This window comes from Prunus avium, chromosome 2 (assembly GCF_965620075.1).
Source record: "Prunus avium chromosome 2, drPruAviu1.hap1.1, whole genome shotgun sequence".
Lineage (NCBI taxonomy): Eukaryota > Viridiplantae > Streptophyta > Magnoliopsida > Rosales > Rosaceae > Prunus > Prunus avium.
Window position 1 is genome coordinate 3,802,117 of NC_142285.1, and position 18,903 is coordinate 3,821,019.

The 18,903-nt window shown below is 39.7% G+C and overlaps 1 pseudogene; it reads left to right on the plus strand.

Annotated features, from left to right (window-relative positions):
- The first annotated feature begins 742 nt into the window (after window positions 1-742).
- On the plus strand, window positions 743-8,328 carry LOC110767112 (cation/H(+) antiporter 15-like; annotated as a pseudogene).
- The last annotated feature ends 10,575 nt before the right edge of the window (window positions 8,329-18,903 follow it).

Consider the following 18,903-nt stretch of genomic DNA (forward strand, 5'->3'; position numbering starts at 1 on the left):
TACGAATCATGATTGATGGTTCTATAATAAGAATAAATTCACTTAAAATAGTATTAAATTATTAATCATTAATGATAGAGAGTCATTAGGAGTTGATTTCTCTCATCTTGGAGCTCCTGTTGGAACTAGATAGGGAGCACGGTTGGATTTAGATTTTCTGACACTCTAAATTTTAACTTAGGAGTTCATTCAAGTAACTCATTCGAATTTATCATTCCAAGTGTTAGTTTCAAGTTTGAAGATGTCATTTTCTTAACTCTCCCTCCTTTCATCTTATTCCCCCAAAATTCAAAAACCATTTACTTCATCAAAACAGAATCCAAAGGTTTATTTTTCAGTTAAGAAAATATTACTTAAAGGTGAAAACGTTCGATCCTTTCAACTTAAATGACGTTGGGAAAAAAAACAAGAGATCTTACCTCATAAAGCGACCGCCATTAGATTTCATTTAAATGAGCTTGAGTGGATGAGATTCAATGAAAATGAGAGAGAAGGACAGTAAAAAAAGAAGAGTAAGTTAAAATTGAAAATGGTTAGTTGGTTACATGTAGAGATGGTTTAAACTAGTTGGTTATTTAAAGCTGGTGTATAACTGAAAATGAAAAGCTGTACAAAACAGAGAGAACGTTTAGGGCAGGACCTTTCACCTATATATATACATTTCTCTCTGGTGAATTTACTTTTCTCTGTAGCTGGGGGAAACAAGGGAGGCATATGTAAAGGAAAGAAGAAGAAGAAGATGACGTCGTACGAGGGAGGATTCAAAGAAGTAAATAGATAAGAGTATATCAATGAGTCCACCAGGATCAGGAGACGCAACAGTTCGGGTATGTTATAATATGACAGTTTTCATGAGAGGAGATTTTTGGCATGCGGAAACCCCCACCAACAGATCTCTCCCATCGCTCAACAGCCAATTGGTCATCGTCATGCTCGTCACCCGCATTCTCATGGTTGCCTTCAAGCCCTTGCACCAGCCTCGTATTGTCGCTGATATTCTTGTAAGTAGTCTTAGCTCTTATGAATATTGAAATGTCATATCTTCTTATATAAATGCGAAAAAAAAACTGAAATCTACTTTCATACAATGTGAGTTTAATAGGATTTTCATGTCAAAATTGTGTTATTCATCCATGTTTTTTTCCTTTTGGGAGGGTACTCCGAGTAGCGGTTACCTCGTAGGACCCCGACCCGCCTACTCGGGTCTTGTATAACGTGTTATATGTGTGGATTCTAATAAAATAAGAATAGAGTATAATTTTAACCGTGACACATAAGTTCTAGCCTCAATATGCATCCATTAATGAACACTATTTGAAATAACATTTGTTGAGTGAATTGCACCATTGTATAGTTTGATTATCCCAACCAACTTTTTTCTTAATCTCCATTAAGAATTACCCTCGCCACCACCAGCTTCCTCGACCTAGCTCGAATCCTCGCCGACCTCAAACTCCTCCATTCTGAGGTCGGTCGGCTTGCCCTATCCGCTGCCGTCATTGCCGAGTTATGCTCATGGTTTCTTCTTGTCGTGACCATGTCGGTAATGAATGCGGCCGGGTGGCTCGGGTTCGGGACCACCATGGCCTTTGTAGTCTTCTGTGTTTTTGTTCTTCGGCCTGCTCTCTTGTGGGCAATCCGCTGCAAATTTATCGAGAACAAAAAGAATAATAATAACGATATGTACCTCAACGTGTGCTTCGTCCTGTTCGGTGCCGTGATATTCAGGTTCGTAACGCAAACATGTGGGTCCCACTTCATCGTTGGGCCTTTCGTGTTGGGAGCCATCATGCCCAAGAAGGGAGAGATGAAGAAGATGTGATGCAGAGGATCCAAAACTATGTGTATCTGCTCATGATGCCCCTTTTCTTCTTGTTCGTTCGGCTAAGGACCGATTTCAGACATGTTGTGTATGAGGACGTTGCGAACCAAGTGCCCTACTGTGCAGCTCACGCGTGCCGTGTCATGGTGGTTATCGTTCTGTCTTCCGCTTCTAAGATTTTCACGACCTTTCTCGTCGCCTTAATCCAGAAAATTCAACCTTGGGATAGTTTTACTCTTGGGATACTCATGAACACTAAACGATAGTAATTACTATATTCTATCTCACTCGATATTTCATAAACTAGTTAATAAGTTAATACAACATCAAACTTTATTTTTTCAACTTATATGATATATATGATTCTAAACGACACATATTTAGACAAGAATTGACTTGATCAATTAATTGTTCGAATTTATAATCTGACAACATTGTAGTGTTAATTAATTACATATATGTATGGTGCATCATGTCTATAGGTCTTGGTGATGGGTTTCCCTCATTAGTGGAGGAGAGAAAAAGATGGATAAATAAATAGTAAAATAAAATGAAAGAAAGGACGGGAGAGTTTGAAGAAAACGAATGGAAAAGAAAAGGAAAAAAACTCTCCTTCATGCATGACCACCAATTAGTTAGGAATTAATGTTGGCTATAAAAGCCGTAGCCTTCTTTCAATTCATTGCATCTCTTAGAAAACCAAAACTAATAGAGTTTTGAGAAATAAGAAAGCCTCACTTGTGTGAGAGAGAAAATCCTCTTGAGAGAAAAACCAAGAGAGAGTTTAGCTACCGGTGTTTGGTGAGATTATTATTGTATTCCCATTATTTTTCCTTAGTGGAAGATATAGTGTTATTTTTGCTCATTTTATTTACATTAGGCTGGGAGAAGTCAAATCCTGGGAGTGCCATATTTATTTATTGGCTCTTTTATTTTACGTCATCTTTCCTAACAAGTGGTATCAGAGCCAGGTTATAAAATATATATATATATATATATATTCTTGTGTAATTTAAGATGGAGGAGTCATCGTCTTCATCATCAGCAACAATGTTAAAATTGACTGCATCCAATTACTCCATTTGGAAGCCAAGAATGGAGGACATCCTTTACTGCAAGAATTTGTATGAGCCCCTTCAATTGCTGGGACAAAAACCATAAGGGAAGTCAGACGATGCATGGAGCATTCTGAATAGAAAAGTTGTCGGACAAATCCGACAATGGGTGGATCAAAGTGTGTTCCACCATGTGGCACAAGAGACGGATGCATACAAATTATGGACAAAATTGTCGTCCATGTACGAGCGGAAGACCGCTCAAAATAAAGCATCGGTTATCCGATGGTTGGTAAACCTTAAGTACAGAGATGGTCGAAGTGTTACCGAGCATCTTAGTGACTTCCAAGGTTTGATCAACCTGTTGACGAATATGAAGATGGTGCTTGATGATGAGTTATAAGCACTAGTGTTACTCAGCTCTTTGCCTGATAGCTGGGATACACTAGTAGTATCTTTAAGCAATTCAGCTCTTCAAGGCGTTCTTACATTGGACATAGTTAAAGATAGCATGTTCAATGAAGAAGCAAGGAGGAAAGAACAAGGTGTAGTAGCTGAGTCAGAAGCCCTCATCTCAGAGCATCATGGAAGAACTAGCAATAGAAAATTCCACAGGCGAGATAAGTCAAAGGGCAGGTCAAGAGATGGCTCAAGAGGGAGGTCCAAGACAAGAAAGGACCTAGAATGTTACTATTGTGGTGAGATAGGCCACATGAAGAGAGAGTGCAGGTTGTTTAAACAAGAGCAAGATAGAGGTAACGAAAAGAGTGATGCCAGGGACACGACCGCAACTACCTCTGGTGGAAATGAGGTAATTATTCTATGTGGTGATGGCTTCGTTAATTTTTCCTCTCAAGATACATGCTGGATAGTGGATTCCGGTGCATCATTTCATGTCACCTCACGGAGGGACTTCTTTACATCTTACACCAATGGAGATTTTGGTAATGTGAGGATGGGAAATGACAAATTGTCCAAGATCATGGGAAGAGGAGATATTTCCCTTGAAACCAACACAAGTTGTCAGTTGGTTCTCAAGGATGTGAGACATGTTCCAGACATGCGTCTCAATCTAATCTCCACTGGATTACTTGACGATGAAGGATACACCAATGTCTTTGCTGAAGGGAAATGGAAACTCAGCAAGAACTCTCTTGTCCTAGCACGAGGGAAGAAGGAGAACACCCTATACATGACACATGCAAAAGTTAGTAATGGGTACGTAAATGCTCTCGCAGAAGACTCGATCGAGCTTTGACATAAATGGCTTTGTCACATGAGCGAGAAAGGGCTGCAAATTCTAGCCAAAAGAGAAGCACTGACCGGGATGAAGAAAGGCATGCCTCTAAAATCATGCACGCGTTGCTTGGCTGGAAAGCAGCATAGAGCTTCGTTTCAACATGGTCATGCACAAAGAAAACCCAATGTATTGGACGTTGTGTACTCTGATGTTTGTGGTCCTATGACCACTAGTACTCTTGGTGGTGCAAGATATTTTGTTACCTTCATTGACGATCATTCCAGGAAGGTATGGGCTTACGCACTTAGAACAAAAGATCAAGTGTATGAAGTTTTCAAGCAGTTTCATGCCAGAGTTGAACGAGAGACTGGTAGAAGCTTGAAATGTATTCGCACCGATAACAGAGGAGAATATATGAGGGTGTTTAGAAACAACTGTAGAAGTAATGGAATCAGGCATGAACGATCTGTTCTGAAGACTCCTCAGCATAATGGCATAGTTGAGAGAATGAACATAACAATTGTTGAAAGAATAAGAACAATGTTATCTCATGCCAAACTGCCCAAAAGCTTTTGGGGTGAACCCCTGATGACTGCGGTTGATCTAATCAACCTTTCTCCTTCAGCACCTTTGAATGGTGATGTCCCGAACAAGTTCTGGTCGGGAAAAGACGTTTCCTACAAACATCTGAAAGTTTTTAGTTGTAGAGCTTTTGTTCATATTCCTAAAGACAAGATATCCAAGCTCGACGCAAAGTCAAAAGAATGTATCTTCGTGGGATATGGGAATGAAGAATTCGGTTACAGGTTATGGGATCCTGTAGCTAGAAAGATTATTAGAAGTAAAGATGTTGTCTTCTTTGAAGATCAGAACATTGAAGACATTCGAAGAGGTGATAAACCTGATAATCCTAGAGAATATCCAGCTAACTTGGATCCAATTCCTCCTTCATTGGAGCACAATGACAGGCGAGATGAATCCAATGATACTGATGATCCAGCTAATGATCCTATTATTAATGAACCAGTTGATGATGACATGAGTGATGGTCAAACAACTGATGGTATAGTAGATGATGTAGCTGATGAGGGGCTAGAAGCACAAGCCCATGAAGAGCAAGCGGCCGAATTCCAACCAAGAAGATCGACCGGGGTACGGAGACCTCCGAGTAGGTATTCTCCAGATGATTACGTTCTCCTAACAGACGGGGGAGAACCAGAATGCTATGAAGAAGCATTGACTCATGATCAACAAGATGAGTGGTTGAAAGCCATGCTTGAAGAGATGCAATCTCTGCATGAGAACCACACATATGATCTAGTGAACCTACCAAAAGGTAGAAGAGCACTCAAGAACAAATGGGTGTATCGACTGAAGACGGAAGAAAACAACTCTAAACCCAGGTTTAAGGCAAGGCTAGTTGTGAAAGGTTTCAGTCAGAAGAAAGGAATTGACTTTGAAGAGATTTTCTCACCCGTAGTGAAGATGTCATCCATACAGGTTGTACTCGGTTTGGCTGCAAGCCTGAATCTTGAGATCGAACAGCTAGATGTGAAGACAGCTTTTCTTCACGGAGATCTTGAAGAAGAAATCTACATGGAGCAGCCAAAAGGATTCAAAGTCAAAGGAAAAGAAGATTTGGTATGTCGGCTGAAGAAGAGCTTATATGGACTCAAGCAGGCACCTCGACAATGGTACAAGAAGTTTGATTCTTTCATGATTGAACACAGATACCGGAGGACTACTTCAGACCATTGTGTATTTGTGAAAAGATTTGATGATGGTGAATTCATCATGCTTTTTCTCTATGTCGATGACATGTTGATCGTAGGACAAATCAGTGACAAGATTTGCAAGCTGAAGAAAGAGTTGAGCAAATCATTGCATACATCAGACTACCAACAGCTGAGGAATATGGCACCATAGCCATGCTTTCTTTTTCTTGTCTAAACCAGGCAGAGAACATTGGAATGCTGTGAAGTGGATTCTCAGATATCTCAGGGGTACCTCCAAAATGAGTTTATGCTTTGGAGGTGGAAAACCTAAATTGATTGGCTACATAGATGCAGACATGGCAGGAGATCTTGATTCCAGAAAATCTACTTCATGATACCTGATTACATTTTCAGGGGGAGCAGTTTCGTGGCAATCAAAGTTACAGAAATGTGTTGCTCTATCAACTACAAAGGCAGAGTTTATTGCAGCTACTGAAGTGTGCAAAGCAATGCTCTAGATGAAGCGGTTCCTACAAGAATTAGGGCAAGAGCAGCATAAATACATTTTGCATTGTGATAGTCATAGCGCGATCCACTTGAGCAAGAATCCGAGTTTTCACTCGAGGTTGAAGCACATTGATGTGCGATATCACTGGATACGTGATGTGTTGGAGTCCAAGCAATTGCAGCTTGAGAAGATCCATACTGATGACAATAGTTCAGATATGATGACCAAGTCCTTACCTAAGGACAAGTACGAATTTTGCAGAAGAGCAACTGGATTGCTGGAGCCCTCCACCTAAGTCGGGAGGGGGAGATTGATGGGTTTCCCTCATTAGTGGAGGAGAGAAAAAGATGGATAGATAAATAGTAAAATAAAATGAAAGAAAGGACGGGAGAGTTTGAAGAAAACGAATGGAAAAGAAAAGGAACAAAACTCTCCTTCATGCATGACCACCAATTAGTTAGGAATGTTGGCTATAAAAGCCGTAGCCTTCTTTTAGTTCATTGCATCTCTTAGAAAACCAAAACTTATAGAGTTTTGAGAAATAAGAAAGCCTCACTTGTGTGAGAGAGAAAATCCTCTTGAGAGAAAAACCAAGAGAGAGTTTAGCCACCGGTGTTTGGTGAGATTATTATTGTATTCCCATTAGTTTTCCTTAGTGGAAGATATAGTGTTATTTTTGCTCATTTTATTTACACAAGGCTGGGAGAAGTCAGATCCTGGGAGTGCCATATTTATTTATTGGCTCTTTTATTTTTCGCCATCTTTCCCAACACTTGGACCACCGAACGTTTGCAGTAATGATGAGTGCAATTTGGCTAATGACGGTTCCAGTTGGACCCTTCCTAGCCCTGGGTTACAAGACCACAAGGGCTTCCACACAATACAAAATCAGGAACATACAACGCTTAGAACCTGATACCGAGCTTCGAATCCTCACATATACCCACACCTCCATCAACGTTTCCGGCATTGTAGACCTCCTCGAGGCTTCAAATCCATCCCGACAATCCCAGATCTATGTCATCGCCGTCCAACTCGTGGAGCTCACCGGCCAAGCTTCGGCCATGTTCATCGTGCATGACGCTTGCAAAGCTAACACAAATCATACCTGGGCCAACACCGAGGCACAACCTCAGTCATTCACCTCTACAAATGCCTTTGAAAGCTACGCCAAGGGAAGAGAAAACGTTTATGTTCAAGCACTCACGACCGTTTCAGCCAACAACACCATGCACGAGGACATATGCTATCTGGCCGAGGAGAAGTGCATCAACCTCATAATCATCCCGTTCCACATGCAAGCTAATATAGACGGCGCCATGGAGGATGCCAACCCTAGTTTGAAGGGCATCAACAATAACGTGATCGAGGAGGCTCCCTGCTCCGTGGCGGTTTTTGTCGACCGCGGATTTAGTATGTCCCATATGACCGAGTCATACAAGTACACCTCCCAGGCCTACAGCCACTTCGCCATGTTCTTCATCGGAGGGGCAGATGACCGCGAGGCGTTAACGTATGCATGGAGGATGGAAGGAAATCCGAGGGTTAACTTAAAGGTTGTACGGTTTATCGTTATCCCAAATAACAACAACAGAAACAACAACGACGAAATTGATCCAAAGTTAATGGAAGACAGTGGGAGGGAGAGGCAAATAGACAAGTTGTACGTGGATGAGTTTAGGCTGAAGTCCAAGCACAACCCCAACATACAATTCTTGGAGGAGAATGTGAATAGCTGGGAACAAACTCTGAATCTCATAAGGGAGTTGCAGGGTGAATATGACTTGTACGTAGTGGGAAGACGGCATGGAAGCACATCACCGGCGAAGGCATTTTCAAATCATTATTTGAGCCAGACTGACGATCAATTGGGGACTCTCGGGGAAGCATTATTGACTTCAAGTTTTGCAATTAATGCATCCATTCTTGTAGTGCAGCAGGGGGCCGCTGTGGATGAACCAGAGGATGAAAAGGTTTCGGTTATATGAAATTAGCAAAAACCCTTCAAAATTCTTTGTGAACTTAGAATAGGATGACTCGACTTAGATCCTTTTCCTTTCTTTTTTGCTTCTTGTTTTGTTTTGCTAAATCAGGAAAAGTTATAAAGAAATTATTCACCCTTTTCATTGCATCTAGTTTTGAACCGTGTCAATTCTATATTCAAGATATAGTAGAATGATACTAAGAGTTTCAGGAAAGAGCTTGTAGCTAAAGTGATTGCGAGCATGTGCACTTTAAATTTTACCACTAAGGAGCGATGAAACATTGGACATGCAGCTTTTCTTGCATATGTTTGAGCTAAAAAATAATCCTGTTTCTTAATCACATTTATGTTAATACATAATTTGTTTATGGATTGAATTGTGAACAAAATCCTCATAGAGTTTCAATGTCTATAATGGAATATCTGTAGAATTTCAATGTTTATAACTTTTGCCAATAAGCTAGACTTGTCACATGAGAATCTTCTGTCTGACTAACAAAAAATTGAAAAAGAATAATTACAGCTATATTTGAAACTTACCTATTAACCTGTCCATTCACCCTATGAAGAAGAAGAAGAAGAAGAAGTCACTACTATCAATTGTCAACAAAAACTTTTCTTTTGAGAGAGCTGAACAAGGGATAGCTTTTAAAATGATTCAGACAACTCAATTGTATTCTGTGTGACCTTAAGTTTTGATTTGAAGCTTTGTCAAATATTTTCATCAGAATTTAATTACAGTTTGTACAGAAGATTTTACCATTTCAGCATTTCGTCCTTGGTTGCAGTCGAAGCAACTAAAATGCTAATTGTTAGTTAGTATATGAAAGAGTTAGCACAATGAAATGCAATGAAAAATCACTCAAGAGCTGGCAGCTATTTTAATTGTTACCAAAAGAAAGGGGAAATAGAAGGGAAAAGACAAGTCCAAATTTTATTTACAAATTCGTAGAATATTAGCCAAATCTGCTAAATGATTTCAGTAGAAAGTCACTATGCCATATATGCCTCGCTGAAAGATTACGCTTGAAGTTAGAAAATAACAAAACTATATTCCCTTTTAATTATTCAAAAAAGAATGTGCTTCAAATTTTCAAGAAATTTCAAGAATTTTCAAAAAACAACTAAACTTGACTGCTTTGAATGAAAGTTAATACAAGAAGTAAATTGCCGAACTCATCTTATTGTGTGGGTTTTAAATTTTAACTCTCAACTTTAAGGACTCTTTAGTAGCTCTATTTTTTAGTGCAATTTGAACGGCCAGAGGGGCCATCTGAATTATGTGGGTCTCCACAGAGCGATCCATTCCAAAGGCGGATTGTGTATGTGTGTGTGTGTGCATCTACCAAACAACAAAAGAGATAGATATACAGAAGATTAATCACAACTGACAGGAATCGTAATAATAACAGAAGATTACATTAGCAGTAAGCATATAGTCCAAGAAGAACAGCGGCAAAATCAACTAACCTGTTAGCTTGTTGCTCCTCAAGATGTTTTGTTCTGTATATCACTTTTATCCTCGACAAATTTCACAACATTAAGCACGGTAGAACTAACAGTAGAAATGCATTTGAAGAACATAAGCAGTCAGAGTGAAGTATATTTTAACTAACAGGAATGGACTCCAGAATTTTAGCTACTTCAGGAGATGCAGCCTTTCCTTCCACAAAAAGGAAAAAGGTAGTAGCTCCAATGACCTTGTGATAAAACATCCATGGTAAAATCTGTTGATTATTGGCTCAAAGAAGTCAAAAAGGTGAAATTCACTTTCTGCTAGTTATTGTTGTAGTTGGCTGTTTGCCTTGGTATTTGGTTGATTGGTTACTTTCGGCTGTTTGTCTTGGTTGATTGGCAGACAAATTGCATGGGCACATTAATTGTTGGACGTTGGCTAATTAATTGGTTTGACTTCAGTAGCTGGCCTCATAACTGAAGTAGTTGGCCTTCACCCGTTGGCTTATCTATAAATAGAGAAGCATGGCAGAAGCAAGAGTGTGAGAAGGAGCCGCACCAAAGTCTGAGAGAGAAAAGTGAGAGAGGAAAAATAAGAGTTGGGCAGCAAAACATTTGTTGCTGCCATTAGTTGTTTTTCCCTTTTCAATTTGTACTCAATTTGTATTCCCTTTATATTCTTGAGTGTGTGAGCTTGGGTATATTTGGGGCTTGGGTTTCTGAGTGTTAAAAACTATTGTATTCTCTCATTTGATTATAGTGGAATACTCCGTCGTCTCCAAACTGAATGTAGGCATTGCCGAACCAGTATAAATCTTGGTGATCTTTTTGTTATTGTTCTTTTTTATCTCTTGCCAGTTGTTTATTTTTCACTCACAGTTGGTTGACGCTTCCGCACAACAAGTGGTATCAGAGCTCCAGTTTTTTGACTGGGGTTTCGAAGGAGTGAAAAATTTGCTGGAGCTACAGTGGCGGAGTATCTGTGAGGGAGCCAGAATAACCAGAAAAATAATTTGGATTTTAGGATAGTAAACAGTGGTTCGGGAGCTAGGAACGAGGGTGGCCATAAGAGGGAACGTCCTCACGAGTATATATCAGGCTATAAAAGCTCAAGATTTCAAGGGAGTGATTATCAAACAGGTAATTGCTGGAGTAGGGGAAATAATAGAAAGAGGGTCAGTTTTGCCCGAGTGTGATAGAGAATGGGGCATCGGTATATGTAATGGCCTCGAAACCGTCTATCCTTGGAGTCAATAGAAGCAGATTTGCAGGCATGATCTAAATATCATATCATTTCTGTAATCTATCTCCTATAGACAGTGTGTAATTTTGTTCTTCTAGAGTGCAATTTGAGGGATATAGTTTGGGGGCCTTTAATTTTAATGGACGCTCAACGTTTGCGGCATTTATCATTGTAGAATTACTTGAAGGGGGCGGATCCGTGGCACTATGTTTTTGACACAAGTTTTGACATAATTTTTGGGTCATTAGATCACTTCACTTTCAATGGTTGAGATTAAACCAAACCTCACATGGTAAGTAGTTTTAATTTTTTAAATAGACAATCATTAATTTTATTTTCTCTCTCATAAAATAAAAGAAATGATTTTCCCTCTCCTCCCTTTTTTCTTGGAGACGTAATCCCAACTGCCTCTTTAATATCAAATATTTATTAAGGTGTAATAAATAAAGAATTTCACCAAAAACTAAAGGCCCAAACCGTGAAGAGTCTCTTCAATTTCCCCTTCTTCTCGCACATGCATATGCAGCCATCAATTCATCTTCAGTAGTTTTTTCTTTTATGTCAAAGAAATTTCTCCTATCTTAATACAGATATTGTATCATCAAAATATTGGAGCCGTACACCCGAATGATATTTCCTCCAACTCTCAGTCCCATATCTCCGGGGAAACTAATTAAATTTCTAGTCAACTTCCAATCATAGCTGTAGCCAATTTCAGGAATGGTAAATGCCCAGTTTATTAAGCTCATGATTCACAACAATCTGTAGCTCAAAGAATGACTTCCCCCCAAGGCTACCTATGTATATTGTATTGCCATGCCGGGTGCCATCTTGGACATTGTTCATCTCTAATGTTCTGATATTCCTGTTGGAAAAAATGGCTCACCTAAAGGATACAAAGGTTTTGGCGCTCAATGAGAGAATTTGAAACTGCCTAAAAGCGACCGGTCGCTGGGAAGTTGCTACCGGTCGTTTCTGGCAGATTCGAGGTCTGGAGCTAAACCAAGGAGCGACCGGTAGCCAGTTCTTTGCGACCGGTCGCATGAAGCACGAGCGACCGGTCGCCTGACATTTGCGACCGGTCGCCTGACATTTGCGACCGGTCGCTTAGAAGCAGATTCAAATCTGGTGGGAAAACTTCTGGCGACCGGTCGCCCATTCCTGACGACCGGTCGCTCCAGTCGTGCTGTGATGTTTTGCTTACGTATTTTCAACTGTCTTTTCAATGGCTATCGCTTTCCACAAGTTTGCAGGTGCTTAATGGATCACTTCTGAGGTAAAAGAGGGTTGACTACCTGCTGGATAGTTGGGAGAGCACTCATGGCTAATTGGTTATCCTATTTTGATTAATCTCCTCTCCATTTTCTGGTTTAATGGAGGTGGCTGAGTGGGATTGTATTACCTACCTAATCTGACCCTTAGTCTAAGTGGTGACTAAAAGGAAAGAACGTGGAGGACAATCAGATATCCTATCTCTTGTCCATTGGCTTGTGTAGGTAATGGGGTGAAGTAAGATAACACAAGAGGAGAAAACAAGTTGTGTAATATGTAGTGGCAAAAGCTGGAAACTTGTGTGGAGAGTTTCTTGTGAGAGTTTCAGAAAAGCCAAGGGAGAGAGCAAGAGAGTTCTCTAAGTGTATCAAGGTGTTGAGCAAGGGTGTGAGAGAAACAGATTGTGAGGGTAGTGTTCTAAGGGGGTTTCCTTTGTAAACCAAAGTTGTAACCTATCTTCATTAGTGAAATTTCTCAAGGTGATCACCAAAGAGGATGTAGGCAATTTGCTGAACCTCTATAAACACTTGTGTCATTTGTGCTTGGTTAATTTCTGTGTGTGTGTGTGTAAGACTCATCCATCATTGAGTTCTTTGTCTAAAGTCCATCAACAACAAGATCTTAAAAGGGCAGTGAGTTAGTCATTAATTCACAACAATTCCTGTTCACATTCATCAGTAGAACTTGCCTTCTTCACTAGATAATCAACAAGTGTTGTGGCATCAAATTTTCACTTTGTATTCTCTCTCTATTAAAACGATAAAAGTTCTTAATGAAAAAAAAAAAAAAAAAAGGTAATAGTCAAAATTTTCAGATATGAGAAGATTAAAATCCCGAAATCAAACCCTCAAAAAGAGACGGAGGTCTTTTCTAGTTTCATGAAAGAGAGGGACTCTTGTTGCAGATAAAGACAGAAAAAGAGCCGATGTTTTTTATGGTCTCATGAAAGAGAGAGAGAGATGTGTGAGAGAAAGAAGAGAGATTACCAAGAAAAAGGGAGGAGAGAGAAAATCGTTTCTTTTATTTTTATGGTGAGAGAGAAAATAAAATTAATGATTGTCTAATTAAGAAATTAAAATTATTTCTCATGTCAAGTTAATCTCAACCATTGAAAATAGAGTAATCTAATGGCCCAAAAATGGTGTCAAAACTTGTGTAAAAAACATAGTGCCACAGACCCCTACTTTCCATAAAGAAGTGAGACTTGTAGTGTTGACTGGATAAGCTCGCAATATTAAATTGAATGCCAAAGTTAATAAAAAAAAATAATGTCATATTGGTGTGTCCAGTTTTCTGTTTATAACTTCCCATAAGTGGTGTATGTTTGTGCTTGTGCTATTGTGTGTTTCTTTCCCATATTTTATCGTTCAAGTTTCTCTCTCGTTCTGTGATGTGGGGATTGCTCGAGTTCAAGTCAAAGTTCTCTCTGCTTATGAATATCAATCTCTTTAGCAGTGAGAATTGGGCTCCATTTTGGGCCTCCTAAAAAGATCTACTAAATTAAATATAATAGCATTGATACTCTATGTAGCTCAAGTTCAAATATAAACAAATAGTCAAACAGAAATTAAACAAAATATATGGGATCTCAAGTTATGAAATATCTTTTTTTCAACATGCACATTAGAACCACATTTCAACTATTATAAGAAGTAATATACTCTTCAAAGAATTTAATACAAAGGACTCATTCATAAAGTAGTAGAGTAATTAAATGCAGCTCAAGTTAATTATCTTACCTCTCAATTTTGGATGTGAAAGTGAGATTTTGAGGAAGACAAGGGTGGAATGAAATCTTGAGATTGATCGATTGTTTGGGATCAAGAGAGGAAGAGTTGCTTAGAAGAAGGGAAATGCTGAGGTTGATTGAGGCAAAGAAGCTGAAAAAAAAGAGAAAATTTGAAAGAGCGGCTGGTCTAAGAGAGATGGAATGAAAAGAGTCGACAAACGGAAGAGGAAAAGATGCCTTTAGGGCTCGTAAACCTTTCGATTTATACTTTTTTTTTAATATAGAAAGGGAATTCGAACTTGGAACATTTTCAAATAAAATAGAGAGAAAAAATAAAAAAGAAAAAAGAAGGGATCGCGTCCCTTTGGTCCCCACGTCATTTTGCCTCTATTCTCATATTTTCCCACACCGAGGACATTAAACATATTTTTTTGAACAACCAAAGGCAACCATCAATTTCAGTGTCATAGAGCTGTAACTGCACATTTAAAAAAAATGTTGAGTCCTATAACATTTTACTGTTACTGCACAATGAAGACTATCGAATGTTGAGACACTTTATTATTACTGCACAAAAGAGACTATGCAGAAACACTCCAGGAAGAGAAAAAAGGAAACTTATCAAAACATTTGAAGGGGAAAAAAATCACAATAGTAAGACATGATACAATGAGCCTGGTGAGTGAGAAGAAAATATCAAAACATGTGACAAAGGGCAATGACAAGGTAATTATATCATCAATGATGATTCACCATATATCAATATGGGAAGCTTTTATACATAGTTATGTGTGCTTAGGTAGACAATATGACTATATAAGGTAGACAATGGTAATTTGGAATAATAACAAATGAATGCGTTACGCGCCATACACATAAAAAATGATCGTATTGAGCACATGAATTTTTTTTGGGTATTATTATCTCATTAACAAATCAAAATCTTATTTTTATTAGAAAAAGTAAACTATTTCTTGAAATGTTAATACATTTGGAAAATACACCTCATTCCCTTTGAAATAGGAGGGAAGGAAAATCTTCAATGGCTTATGGATCTGAACGTTATTCAATTCAGGAAGGTGGGGATAACATAACCTAGTCAATCGGTTTTGTCTTCCTCCTACCCAATCCATAGCTTCATTAGCTCGTTTTTTTCTCTTCTTCTACACTGGTTTTCTTGCAAAGTATTCACACAAATAAATATTTTCGAGCTGTTGTGACAACAATTGTTTCCCATATGTTGAGATCCAATTATTGCCAATATTTTGGAGCAGGTCGAATTGTTGTCTGACAAGTATGTTGATGTACAATATTATCAACTTATAACTAATCCGTTGTAATCCCTGCAAAATAAAAAGAAAATATCCGTCAACATAGTGGGTTTGGAAATGATAAGTTTCCTTCGTGACTATTTCATCTTCTACCTTAAACTTAGACAAAATGTGGAAGTTTTTCTCAATTTCTTCTTTCAACATACCTTGAAATTAGCGAGTTATCCAATCCAATTCTAAGCACCAAACATAGTCATAATGATGGGTAGAGGTGGAAGCGAGTAGGAAGGATGCGAGAAAGCTTGAAAATTTAGAGTCTTGGAGCGTTAAGAAAAAAAATCTCATGTTGTGCTCGTTCGGTTCAGTTTAGTTTGCTTTAATCCTCAAATTAGCTTCAAAACTAAAACTTACACACTGTCTGGTTTAGTTTGATTTTCATATTAATAGATTTGGATTTAAACAAAGAAGTAAAATTAAACATAACCGGTCCTACATTGATAGTCCCGAAAATGCTCGTTAAAGTTGGGGGCGGTAACCGATTCCAAACAATGCAGTTAAATTTTTGAGCGAAAGTACACTCATTTTGTCAAAAAAAAAAAAATTCCATTCTTTTTTCCAGTTTTTCTATTTTATCAAGTGGAAAGATTTTTTTTTTTTTTGGTGAATATGGGGGGCAGGGCCCCAGCAACAAACAAACTAACTAATATTACAACAGACCCAGCGGGTCTTAGAGGAACCCATCACGTCGTCAGCTAGGCATGTGCCAATCCAAGCTGGAGCAGAGTCAAAAGGGCAGATGCCCAGATCACCATTGTAGCTCGCTTGGGCTAAGCAGTCAGCCACACAATTCTGTTCACGGTATACATGGTTGACTCCACAATTTCCAAGTTGTTCTGCAAACCTTCTGCAGTCAGAGAGCACACCAGCAAGGCGATGAGAGCTAGGGGTCCCAAACCTTTTGAAGAGCTGAAATGCAGTAGCAGAATCCATCTCAACCACTAGGTTAGGGATGCCTTTTTCAGCTGCCAATTTGAGACCAAAGAACAGCCTCCATATCTCAGCCTCAAGGATTTGGCCTTTACCCAGATTAACTGTAAAACCTGTGACCCAGTCCCCTGTAGAATCACGGATAACACCTCCAGCACCAATAGCACCATTAGAATTTTTCCGAGACCCATCAACATTCAGTTTGAAGCCGCCAGTAGCAGGGGGCTCCCAAGCTAAAGAAACCAGAGTCTTTGGAGTTTTGGTCAGAGGAGCATAAGCATTGGAGGAGCATTCATTAGCAGCCTTTAAAATAGTAGAAGATGGGCTAAAAGGAAGGGGCTCCTCCTCATTAAACACAAATTGGTTTCTCCATTTCCATAAATACCAGCAAGTAAAGACAAATCCAGTACTCCAAGGCATACCAGCACTCCAACTAGTTCTAGAAAGCAGATTACTAAGGATCCAAGTTCTGAGGTCAGCGTGGAAGAACTGTGTGCGTTGAGAGTGAGTTAGCATGCCAGTCCATATGCTCTGAGCTCTGGGACAATCTCTGAGAATATGGAGGACAGATTCAGAGCTCCAACCACAGATACCACAGGAAGGGTCAGAAGTTAGGTTTCTAGTAGCCCTTTGTTCATTGGAGGAGATTTTATTATGGTAAGCCAGCCAGAAGAAAATCTGAAGCTTGGGGGGAATTTTCAGTTTCCAAATGAGTTTCCAGAAGGGGTCAGCCCAGTAGTTGTTAGCAAAAAGCAGCTCATACGCAGTTTTGACAGTGAAGATACCATTGCCAGTGTGCTTCCAGATCTGGGAATCCTGCAGATTGCTATTAAACCCAACAGGGGAGCTGATGATTTGTTGTACCAGGTCCTCACTAAGCACAGAGCGCAGCTTTCCAATATCCCACCAATCATCAATGACAAAGCTATTGATATTGCAAGTTAAATGTTCTGGGGTTAGGGTATCTGCATGATTCAACAGTGGCCCAGTAGAAATCCAGTGGTCCATCCAGAAACGCACAGTATCCCCCTTGCCAATACGCCATTTCATGCCTTTACCAAGGAGATCAGCACCATGAAGAATCCCTTTCCAAGTGGCGGAGCGGCCTTGTTTATCTTTCAGGGAGGGGTCAAGCATGGTCTTTCCTTTGAGATATTTGGTTTCGAAAATTTTTGCCCATAAGCCCTCATCCTTACAATGTATGCGCCAGCCAAATTTTGCAAGTAAAGCCTGGTTCATGTCAGAGGTTTTTTTAAAACCGAATCCACCTTTGGATTTGGGTCTGCAAAGCAAGTCCCATTGGCATAGGTGAATTTTCTGCTTATTAGCACTACCACCCCAAAAGAAGTTTCTGTTAACCCGGTCCAAATCTTTGCAGGTAGACATTGGGAGCTTAGCAGTTTGCATAGCATAGACAAGAATTGCAGCAGTTACAGCTTGGATCAGGGTAGCTCTTCCTGCCATAGACAGGAGGTTACTCTTCCAAGAAGCCAATCTCTGATGGACCTTATCCACCAACTTTCTATGAGTGTTGCGGGAGACTCTTGAGTGGAGTAGAGGCATCCCTAGGTAATGACCAAGGTTCTCAGTGAGGGGGGACCCACATATACAACTGATTTCAGTAGCCAAAGCATTACCAGTGTTGGGAGAGCAGTAGATTGCAGACTTATCAAAGTTCACAGTTTGGCCAGAGGGTCTGCAGAAAATCTCAAGGCAATCTTTCATCACTCTAGCTTGTTGGGTGCTAGCTTCAGTGAATAAGATCAAGTCATCAGCAAAGAAGAGGTGAGAGACAAGAGGACCAGATTGAGAGCTCTTAACAGGCTTCCACTTCTTCCTCCGTACAGAGTCAAAAATGATGTGTGAAAGTTTCTCAATGCACAGGACAAAAAGATACGGAGAAAGGGGATCCCCTTGTCTAATTCCATTGGTGGGGGTGAAACTATCAGTGAGTTCCCCATTGACACACACCTGATACCTAACAGTGGAGATGCAAGACATAATCAGCTGGCTAAGCATGGATGGAAGACCAATTTCATTAAGAACATACCTGATAAGGTTCCAGTTCAGCCTGTCATAGGCCTTGGATAAGTCAACCTTCCAGGCTATGAAGCCCTTTCTCCCCTTAGAGTTTTTGAATTTGTGCATGAGTTCTTGGGCCACAAGGATGTTGTCAAAAATTTGTCTCCCAGGGACACAGCTAACTTGGTTAGGGCTAATTAAGGTAGACATCAGGGGCCGTAAACGGGCAATAATGGTTTTGGAAAGAACCTTGTAAAGGGTGCAACAAAGGCTTATGGGACGGAACTGGGCCATTGTTTGAGGGCTGACAGCTTTAGGAACCAGAGTTATCAGAGTACCATTCAATTCTTCGGGCACATGACAGTCAGCATAGGCTTTAGAGACCATATCAACAATATATTTTCCACATAAGCTCCAGTATCGTTGGTAGAAACTCGCAGGGAAACCATCAACACCAGGAGCTTTTAGACTGCCAATATTAAAGAGGCTATCCTTAACTTCCATAACATCGATATCTCTGGTGAGGAGGTCAAGCTCCGCATTCTCGATAACGGGAAAGAGATTAGGAATTTGACGGTCGCATTGCACAACTTGAGTCTG